The following is a 9,640-nucleotide window of genomic DNA, read 5'->3' on the forward strand; positions in this document are numbered from 1 at the left end:
GGGAGATCTCTGTGCATGGTGCTGTGTTGTCTTGAGAGAAGGACTTTCTTTGTTTACTTTTGTGTTTCCAGTACCTGAAAAACAGGACCTGACATATGGTTAAATTAAGATGGCCCCCAATGTTTTCTCACTGCACATCAAGTGAGGGAGTTTGTTTCCCCATCCCTTAAATCTGTGCAGGCTTTGTGACTGCTTTAACCAGTATAAGATGGCAGATGTGACATCCTTCCACTTCTGTGCATAGTCTCTAAGAGTGTTGGAAGCTTTTGCTTCTCAACCAGTTAAAACATCTTATAATATTTCCTCTTGGAATACAGCTAATGTGCTGTGAGAAAATCAAGGAAAAAGAGAGACAATATGTAGGCATTCTGGTTGACTTTCCCAAGGTGAACTTTTAGCCAAGAGCCAGCATAAACTACCAGCTATGTGAATAAACTCTCTTGGGTGTTCAAGCCCAGTCAAGCCTATGGATGATTCAACATACCTAAATTCAGTGAAACAAACTTGTCTGGTTGAGTCAAATCAGTCTATACACCATGAAAAAATGTTGTTTTTTTTCCCCCACTTTTATTGAGATATAATTGGCATAAATAATGTTTTAAACCACTGAATTTTGGGGTGCTTTTTATGCCTCAGTAGCTAACAAGAACAGAATTTGGTAACAGAAGTAGGGTGATGCTTTAAGGAAAACCTAAAATATGTGATGTTGGCTCTGAATTTGGTTAAGGCTGAATCTGCAGTGGTCTCAAGGAGGTTGCTAGTGGAAGGACAGGAAAGAAAACTTTTATCAGAGGCTAGAGAAAAGGTGAACTGTGTTATGTAGTGGAAGAAAGCTTGGCAGTAACTTTGGACCACAATTTGTGGTAATGTGGAAAATAGAAAAAAATACATGTGGATTTGAGCAATGAAATTTTGAGAGGGAATTTTCAGAAAGAATGTTGAAAGTACCAGCTTGTTATTTAAGCTGCATGTGATAAGTTATTGATATATATATATCAATATATATAAAACTAAAGAAGAAATTGCTTAGTTTTCAAATAGAATTTGAATAGAGAAACATTTTTGAGTCAAGTTTTGCTGGGTTCAAAAATGACAGTGTTTCTTGTCACTAGTCTCTCATGGAGAAATATTTTCAAAGAATGAAATAGCCTCAGGGAAANTTGCAGATTTCCCTGCCATCCCTGTGGTGTGTGATTAGAGTAGGAGCTCCTGCAATGTGACCCACAGTGCTGAGGTGTGGGGGGCTGGTTGTCCCCTCTAGGCTTTCTTTTCCCACTGGAGGATCTAGAAGCTCAGGGGAGATCTCTGTGCATGGTGCTGTGTTGTCTTGAGAGAAGGACTTTCTTTGTTTACTTTTGTGTTTCCAGTACCTGAAAAACAGGACCTGACATATGGTTAAATTAAGATGGCCCCCAATGTTTTCTCACTGCACATCAAGTGAGGGAGTTTGTTTCCCCATCCCTTAAATCTGTGCAGGCTTTGTGACTGCTTTAACCAGTATAAGATGGCAGATGTGACATCCTTCCACTTCTGTGCATAGTCTCTAAGAGTGTTGGAAGCTTTTGCTTCTCAACCAGTTAAAATATCTTATAATATTTCCTCTTGGAATACAGCTAATGTGCTGTGAGAAAATCAAGGAAAAAGAGAGACAATATGTAGGCATTCTGGTTGACTGTCCCAAGGTGAACTTTTAGCCAAGAGCCAGCATAAACTACCAGCTATGTGAATAAACTCTCTTGGGTGTTCAAGCCCAGTCAAGCCTATGGATGTTTCAACATACCTAAATTCAGTGAAACAAACTTGTCTGGTTGAGTCAAATCAGTCTATACACCATGAAAAAATGTTGTTTTTTTTCCCCCACTTTTATTGAGATATAATTGGCATAAATAATGTTTTAAACCACTGAATTTTGGGGTGCTTTTTATGCCTCAGTAGCTAACAAGAACAGAATTTGGTAACAGAAGTAGGGTGATGCTTTAAGGAAAACCTAAAATATGTGATGTTGGCTCTGAATTTGGTTAAGGCTGAATCTGCAGTGGTCTCAAGGAGGTTGCTAGTGGAAGGACAGGAAAGAAAACTTTTATCAGAGGCTAGAGAAAAGGTGAACTGTGTTATGTAGTGGAAGAAAGCTTGGCAGTAACTTTGGACCACAATTTGTGGTAATGTGGAAAATAGAAAAAAATACATGTGGATTTGAGCAATGAAATTTTGAGAGGGAATTTTCAGAAAGAATGTTGAAAGTACCAGCTTGTTATTTAAGCTGCATGTGATAAGTTATTGATATATATATCAATATATATAAAACTAAAGAAGAAATTGCTTAGTTTTCAAATAGAATTTGAATAGAGAAACATTTTTGAGTCAAGTTTTGCTGGGTTCAAAAATGACAGTGTTTCTTGTCACTAGTCTCTCATGGAGAAATATTTTCAAAGAATGAAATAGCCTCAGGGAAAATGTCAAATCCAGGCTTTTGCCGGTAAAACATGATTTTAGGGTCAAGATCTTAAGGGTGCTGCTAAAAGATCCTTTGTTAAGATTTCGGAAATATTTGAGGCAGGTCCATATAAACTTTCTGTCAGGCAAAGAAGCTTTTAAGAACCACGACACTATAGCTATCTTTTTATTCAGCGTGTATCCAAATAGAATGTGAATAATTAATTCACAAGTTTTATATCTGAGTGAAGGATGGGATATACCAGATGTTCACCTCAAGCGCTGCAGAGTTACGAGAGACAGAGATAGAGACAGAGTGTGTGGGTTGGGGGTGGGGCATGGAGAAAGAAATCTCTTTCTTTATTGAAATGTCACTGACTTACAGTAAATATCCTATTAGTTTCAGATATACAGCATAGAGATTCAGTATTTTTATACATTATGAAATGATCCCCATGATAAGTCTAGTTACTGTCACCATACAAAGTTATTATTTTATTGACTATATTCCCTATGCTGTACATTATATCCCTGTGACTTATTTATTTTATAACTTGATCCATTTCACTCACTCCTGTAACCCCTGTCATCTCTGATAACCTACAGTTGTTTTCCTGTGTCTGTGAGTCTGTTTGTGTTCTGTTCTGCATTGTTTGTTTGTTTTCCTTTGTAGATTCCATGTAGAAGTGAAATCATGCAGTATTTGTCTTTCTCTGTCTTATTTCACTTAGCATAATATGCTCTAGGTCCATCCATGTTGTCACAAAAGGCAAGATTTTATTCTTTTTTATGTCTGAAGTAATATTCTGTCGTGTGTGTGTCCTTGTGTGTGTGTACCTCATTTTTTAGAAAGAAATCTTTGCAGCTAAGTACTCCACCAAAATTTAGAATATACTTTCTACGTTGGGTTATTATTCTTCCTTTTTCTCAATTTTATTTCCTGCTCTGCTCTTGTACTTAATGATAACTGCCTTAGCTTCTTGTGGATGTTTCTTGAGATTGATACTTCGAAGTAAGTTCATCTTCACATTCTTCAAAAATCAAATATGTATTTAAACAATGAAAGCAACGGTCATTGTTTGGTTGTATATTTTAGAATAGGAATTAGTAGACTAGAGAAATGGGCCAGCTGCCTACCGCTTGTTTTTGCAAGTGAGGTTTAATGGAAACACAGGCTTGCCCATTTGATTATGTTATTAATGGCCACCGCTGTCACTCTGAGAGTAGAGCTGTGAAGTTGCCACAGGGACTATATGGTCCACAAGCCTAAACTATTTACCATCTAGCCCTTTTAGAAAAGTTTGCTGACCCCTGTACTGGAGCATAAATTCTTTGAGCACAGGGACCATCGTCTGTTCCATTTTAAATGTTCATCAGTGCCTAAAATGGGACCGAATTCAGTGCCGAAGAAGTCTCTGAATGACGGGATGAGTGTGTAAGCTAATTCATGCTAATAGGAAAAAAATCAGTACTCATACTGAAAGTACACAGAAAAGATCTGTAAGGGTAATCTGTATACAGAAAACATTATTCTTTCATCAAATTTTAAAGAAATGCTTCTTAGACTCGTAGAAAAGAAGATGTTTTAAGAACCGTACTTCCATTGCTCCAGAACACACTGACCCTTAGTCCAAGGGAGAGAGGGTGTAAGCTCAAAGAAATTTGAAGGAGTGATGACCCTCTAATGGAATGGATTAAAACTTGTCCTCACATTTTTTTTTAATGGAATTATTATAACTTGGACTGAAAGAGAAAGAGATACTCAACATGAAAAGAGGCAAAGTGCTGGTTCAGAATGAGTAAGTATTCACTGGATATTTACTTTATTCTGGGAAAATTGCAAGGATTTTTCAGATATTTTCATTTAACTTCAGTATGTCAAACAAATATTATCTCTAACTTGGAGGTCAGAAAGCAGAGACTTAAGGGGCGCCTGGGTGGCACAGCGGTTAAGCGTCTGCCTTCGGCTCAGGGCGTGATCCCAACGTTATGGGTTCGAGCCCCACATCAGGCTTCTCTGCTATGAGCCTGCTTCTTCTTCTCCCACTCCCCCTGCTTGTGTTCCCTCTCTCGCTAGCTGTCTCTATCTCTGTCAAATAAATAAANCATTTAACTTCAGTATGTCAAACAAATATTATCTCTAACTTGGAGGTCAGAAAGCAGAGACTTAAAAATTGAATAATTTTACAAATTTTTTATCATTAGCAAGTGGAAGAGTTAAGAGTTAAACCCAAGTGTTCTGAACTAAACTTAATATTTTTTTGATGATGTGCCAGCTATTTTACATATTGACATGTGTGAATAAAAACAAACACAGTTTTGTCTCATTGAAACACAGTTTAACATAAGGTCAAAACACTTCTCAAATAGTGGACAATGGAGAACAAATTATATTAGGAAGATGGGGAGGAGGATCTTGGGACATAGAAGAATAATAAAGATAAAACAGAGTCCATATAGAAAGACTTATTGGTGGAGGGACATCTGGGTAGCTCAGTTGGTTAAGTTTCCGACTCTTGATTTTGGCTGAGGTCATGAGATTGAGCCACGTCAGTCTCCATGCTGGGCTTGGAGTCTGCTTAAGATTCTCCCTCTCCCTCTGCCCTTCCCCCCCACAAAAAGAAAGAAAGACTTATTTGGTGGAATCAGACGTAAGGTTGGTTGGCAGAGGACGAGAATGGAATATGGGAAGAGAACAATGTGAGGAAAGGAGCGGAAGCAGAGTGACTTTCCAGGCTTTTGTTCCAACTTGAGGGGAGGGTTGCAACAGAACTTTCAGGTCTTGATTGAAAGCTGANAAATAGAAGAATAATAAAGATAAAACGGAGTCCATATAGAAAGTCTTATTGGTGGAGGGACATCTGGGTAGCTCAGTTGGTTAAGTTTCCGACTCTTGATTTTGGCTCAGGTCATGAGATTGAGCCACGTCAGTCTCCATGCTGGGCTTGGAGTCTGCTTAAGATTCTCCCTCTCCCTCTGCCCTTCCCCCCCACAAAAAGAAAGAAAGACTTATTTGGTGGAATCAGACGTAAGGTTGGTTGGCAGAGGACGAGAATGGAATATGGGAAGAGAACAATGTGAGGAAAGGAGCGGAAGCAGAGTGACTTTCCAGGCTTTTGTTCCAACTTGAGGGGAGGGTTGCAACAGAACTTTCAGGTCTTGATTGAAAGCTGAAGAAAGTAGAACATTGGAAATAGGAAGGGAGGCTTTATTTAATTTTTTTGACATTTGTTAAATTTTTTATATTTTAGCATTTCTAAAAAAGTGTATGAAGAAAGTGTGAAATGCAATTAAGACAGCTTGTCCACATGCCACATTGAATAGAGAATCATTTTGTCCATTTTGGAAAGAGTGTGCAGAATGCAAAAAGGTACACAAGATTGAAAGATGATGAGCTCATTGTATAGAAAGTCTGTTTTTTCCAGTAGATTGGCTGCCTCAGTTGAGGGCTCTTCAGAATCCCTTCCAACAAGTCAATCAAGTAGTAAAGAGGAGTGCATTTCAGCAACATTAAGAAAAGCTCATATCCTCATTACCCGACATAAACAAGAAAAAAGATAAAGCAAAAGTTGAGGAGCCAAGTATAGTTAACAACAGATACTTTAATAGTCTGTAAAAGTGAAGTACAGTGTGTAAGGAGGAGAGTTTCCTTGGGGAACTGGGGAATTGACTGAGTGCTGGTACATTAATCCTACTTAGAAACACTTATCATTGTAAATAATTAATAACTTTGAGTTGGGGAGACAGTCTGTGCTAAAGGAAGTTCCAGGAAGCAAAACCAAATAAAATAATAGTCTCTCTGAAATAATCTGAGCATGGAGAAGTAGAGAAATCATTCTGATACTATTGCTCTTGGAAAAACAATGTCCCAATCTCTCTAACTTAGACCTTCAGAAAAATGAATGAGGACATGTTCTTCATCAGACACTCAATGAATTGAACAGGGTGGAACTTGAACGGATACTGAATTACAACGAAGAGGTAGAGGGGAGCAAGAATGTAGTTGCAGATGAGCCTCAAGTAAAAGTGACCTTCTATTAGCACAGAGGCTATAAACAACCTGGAATAAAAGAAAGCTAGGATGGGTTTAATCGTGCATATCCTTTAGCACATCTACCACAAATCCCTCAAGTAATAATTGGGAAAACCAGTTTATAAAACTAGATGTCAGCATGCATATTATTCTGTTCACTGAGAATGTGAAAACAAGTTAAAGTTTATAAATAGCCCAGTTTTTTATTGGGGAAAATGCTGGATCGTATCTTCTCTTTAAGTGTAGTCTTTTTCCTAGAGCCAGATAACCAGTGAACAGATTTGTGCACTGGTTGATGCATGTGGTCAAAAAAGGAATTGAGTTATAATAGTAAAGGAGTGTAAGAGAGAGGAAAAAACTCGATTTGGATACCACACCTTTTTATGCCAGGGCATTTGCGAAGTCTTTCTATAGGAAACTACCTTTTTTTTTTTTAAATTGAAGTTTTAATTGAAGTTGATGTACAATGTTACATCAGTTTCAGGTACACAACATAGTGATTCAACATCTCTATATGTTATGCTTTGTCACCCCAAGTGTAACTACCATCTGTCACTGTACAACCCTATTATAATACCCTTGACTATATTTATATTCCCTTATGTTGTGCCTTTTATTCTTGTGATTTATTCATTCCATAACTGGAAGCCTGTGTGTCCCACTCCCCTTCATCCATTTGCCTATCTCCCTTCCCCTCTCCTCTGGCAGTTGCAAAATATTTTATTATTTATATTTTATTTTATTTTATTTTATTTTAATTTATTTTATTTCTTTTTAAAGATTTTATTTATTTATTCGACAGAGAGACAGCCAGCGAGAGAGGGAACACAAGCAGGGGGNTTATTTTATTTTATTTTATTTTATTTTATTATTTCTTTTTAAAGATTTTATTTATTTATTTGACAGAGAGACAGCCAGCGAGAGAGGGAACACAAGCAGGGGGAGTGGGAGAAGCAGGGAGAAGCAGGCTCCAAGTGGGGCAGGCAGCCCAATGTGGGGCTTGATCCCAGGAACCTGGGTTCATACCCTGGGCCGAAGGCAGACACTTAACAACTGAGCCACCCAGGCATCCCAATTGCAAAATATTCTATCAAAAATATTTTAAAAGCGTTCCTTGTTTCCTTAAAAAAAAAATCAACTTTGCATTCTAAAATGAAAGTGAACTTTTTTTTTAACATCAGTACCGTAGCGTTGTTTCAAATTGTCAAAGCTTAGGTAGACAAAGTGCTTCTAAAACACCATTTAAAATATTTATACATATACATGTGGGTACACATATACATATGTGTGTAAATATATGTACATATATGTGTTTATTATCTTGCACAGACTTCACTGGATGAACAAACTCCAGAGACCTTTAAATGTCCACATTACAAAAAAACCCCTCATGTAAGAATAATTAATTATAAAAANAAAAAAAAAACCCTCATGTAAGAATAGTTAATTAATGATAAAAACTTGAATGAAAAGGTACCCCTAATATTTAGATTGTTCTCTGTATTTATAAGTCTGATTCTGCTTTTTGTTTATCCATTTGTTTTTTATATTCCACATATCAGTGAAATCATGGTATTTGTACTTCTCTGCCTGGCTTATTTCACTTAGCCAACACCCTCTAGGTCCAATCGTGTTGTCACAAATGGCCAAGATCTCATTCTTTTTTGTTTCTGAGTAATAATCTCTTGTAACAAAATTACCTCTCAATTGTAAGATCTTTAGCATCTGAAAAATCAAGTGTGAAAGTTAACAGTCATGTCCTTTATGTAACTCTGGTGGAAGAGACAATGTAACAGATTCCCTAGTATGAAGCTTTAGAAGAAAGTCACAGTAAAAAAAACCCAGGATCTGTTGTCCCTTAGTTGGCAGTGCTTCACTGAATTAGGAAGAGCTCAGATGACAAATGATTTTAGGTACTTTTTTTGAACTATTATATGTGATTCTTTAAAACCTGATCTATGATGAGTAGTTGTTTATAAACTTCTTTTTTTTTAATGATTTTTTTTATTATATTATGTTAATCACCATACAGTACATCCCCGGATTCCGATGTNTATAAACTTCTTTTTTTTAAATGATTTTTTAAATTATATTATGTTAATCACCATACAGTACATCCCCGGATTCCGATGTAAAGTTCGATGCTTCATTAGTTGCGTATAACACCCAGTGCACCATGCAATACGTGCCCTCCTTACTACCCATCACCCATGAGTGGCACTGAAGTTTAAAATCTGAATAGTTTCTAACGATTTCTCAAGAAAGGAATTGCTGTTTGTCTGTGCCTTGGATTGTATTTAGGTTTAGTAATGACAGTGAAAATGTTCACATTAATTATTTTTACTTGCTCTTTCTAAACCATATAAAAGATTGTAGGAGATCCTAGATAAGAGTGTATTTATTTCCAACTCGTAACAACCTTGAGCGGTTGCTTTTGTTATCTGCATCTACAAATGAAGAAACTGAAGTCAAGAGCAGTGCTATCTTTGAAGCATTTTCCTAATCGAGATATTCTTAGTTCCACAAGGTAAAGTTGTAATTCAAATATCTGTTTTCCATAAAAAATAGTACTTCCTATGAGGACAAGAATATCGATGTACTTAACACCAGCTAACGTTGAAGGCTCTTTTACAATTGAAACCACCATGAAAGTTACTCCCTGTTGAAGCTTGGTTTCTTCCCTTTGCATGACATTCAGTAGATGAATGNTTACTCCCTGTTGAAGCTTGGTTTCTTCCCTTTGCATGACATTCAGTAGATGAATGAGGAGTATAGGCCCTCCTGGGTGGCTCAGTCAGTTGAGCCTCAGACTCTTGATTTCAGCTCAGGTCACGATCTCAGGGTTGTGAGATATCGCCCCACATCAGGCTCTGCACTCAGCTTGGAGTCTGCTTGTCCCTCTCCCTCCTCCCACTTGCACTCTCTTGTGTACTCTCTCTCAAATAAATAAAATCTTAAAAAAAAAGGAGGAGGTCTTATATATCTTGCATTCTACATAATCACTGTGGCTAGAGGGAGAGACTACTGGTGGCACCTCAAAGTAAGGTATTTGGGCATTTCTGGGGTGCGCATTTCTGGGCTTATTCAGGCTCTTTGTTTGGTCAAAGATTACAGTTTCTGGTTTTACTAAGTACCCCTCCTCTGAACCTGGTCCAGGTGACAATAATAATGTTG

Source organism: Ailuropoda melanoleuca, chromosome 1 (assembly GCF_002007445.2).
Source record: "Ailuropoda melanoleuca isolate Jingjing chromosome 1, ASM200744v2, whole genome shotgun sequence".
Taxonomy (NCBI): domain Eukaryota; kingdom Metazoa; phylum Chordata; class Mammalia; order Carnivora; family Ursidae; genus Ailuropoda; species Ailuropoda melanoleuca.